The sequence below is a fragment of the Enhydra lutris genome, unplaced genomic scaffold (assembly GCF_002288905.1).
Source record: "Enhydra lutris kenyoni isolate GAN:26980312 unplaced genomic scaffold, ASM228890v2 scaffoldscaffold65, whole genome shotgun sequence".
Taxonomy (NCBI): domain Eukaryota; kingdom Metazoa; phylum Chordata; class Mammalia; order Carnivora; family Mustelidae; genus Enhydra; species Enhydra lutris.
In genome coordinates, this window is record NW_019154149.1 from 1,195,023 (window position 1) to 1,196,990 (window position 1,968).

Genomic DNA, 1,968 nt, shown 5'->3' on the forward strand with positions numbered 1-1,968 from the left:
ACGGGGGGGGTGGGGTTATGGACATTGGGGAGGGTATGTGCTATGGTGAGTGCTGTGAAGTGTGCAAACCTGGCGATTCACAGACCTGTACCCCTGAGGATAAAAATATATTATATGTTTATTAAAAATTAAAAAAAAAATTTTTGAAAAAAAAAATAAAAGTGGACCCAGGTGAAACATATTCAGTATTTAAATTAAGTTTGTTGGTTTAATTACAAAAGACTTGTCTTTAAAGTTATCAGCATTAAATATGAAATTTTTATTCTATCGAGGTTGGCAAAAAGTCAAATAAGCAATATCTGTTGCAATGTGTTAGCAAAAAGATGACTTAAAATAATGGTTAATTGGCTGTCTCAAAGTTCATGGTTAATTGTTAAGATAGCTTTCAAAGTCTTTAGTAACCTGAAACCTAAAAGTTCTGTTTGGATGATGAGTGGGATTAAAGTCACTGGACATCTAGGTCTTTTCTAAATAGGATAAAGTGCTAAAGCATTGATTGTTGGATGTAGGTTTGTGCTTTTGACTTCTTTTTGCAGAGAAACTAAGGGTATTTGAGTCTGTTGGTAAACATGCTTTCTGCTTAACTGAATAAATTTGCCATCTAAAAATTCTGGTGTAATGCTGTGGTTTCTCTTCAGATCGCATAAATCTTTTGCCTTTTAAAAATTCTGGTGTGGGGCGCCTGTGTGGCTCAGTGGGTTAAAGCCTCTGCCTTCAGCTCAGGTCATGATCCCAGAGTCCTGGGATCGAGCCCCACATCAAGCCCCACATCGGGCTCTCTGCTCTGCGGGGAGCCTGCTTTCTCCTCTCTCTCTCTGCCTGCCTCTCTGCCTACTTGTGGTATCTGTCTGTCAAATAAATAAATAAAATCTTTAAAAAAAATTCTGGTGTAACAGTTCACAATTGGTTACTACTTAGCCTTCTTCACTGATGACTAAATTTTCGAAGAGTTAAAATTCTGCTAAATGAAATTAATACTGATGGAAATAAGCAACACTACATGTAAGAAGATTAAGGAGTGGGAATGACTTTTTGTTAAAGGTAAAAGGAAGTAACTTTGTCCTAAATAAGACTGATTGTTTGGAGAGACATGGCTTGGGACAAATCTTAATGTAAAGAAAGTTATAGAAGGTTTGTTTTAGGGACATTTTTGGAAAGGAATTTTACATGTGGTCAGGACAGACTAAGATTAAAATGAAGGGATTTTAAAAGTACACAGGTATAAGATTGAAAGTCTGCTTTCTCTCAGTCAAAAAGATAAAGTTTTCTTAAATGGTTGGTCTGTTTGGTCTGCTCTTGATAAGAAAATGTAAACACTTGTTTTCTCTTTGCCCAAAAAACCCAGTTTCTATGTTTTGCCTTCATCAGGTGTTTAATGATCCTAATCCTATTTAGGCATGTGCTTTAAAACTTTCTTTTTTTTTTTTTAATTTTTATTGTGTTATATTAGTCAGCATAAAATACATCATTAGTTTTTGATGCAGTGTTCCAAGATTCATTCTTTATGTATAACACCCAGTGCTCCTTACAATGCTTTCTAAGGTTTTCTTTAAATTATTATTATTTTTTATTTTATTTTTTTATTAACATGTAATGTATTATTTGTTTCAGGGGTACAGGTCTGTGATTCATCAGTGTTACACAATTCACAATGCTCAGCATAGCACAACCCTCCCCAATGTCCATCACCCAGCCACCCCTAAGGTTTTAACAGAATTCCCAAGATTTGAATTATAAATGAAGTCTCTTTGACTCACTAGGCCTTTTATTTCCTATGGTGAGTTACTTGGAAAGCACTGTCAAATAATGATAAGCCTCGGGTTATGTTTGGGTAAATGATATTAATTTCTAGGTATACAATTCCTAAAGTTTTAGTATGTTTTAATATAAGGTCATCACTTGATATTTTGATTATTGAAGTGTTATGTGTCACCGAAATAACCAGATTTCCTTGCCAGCTATATTGTA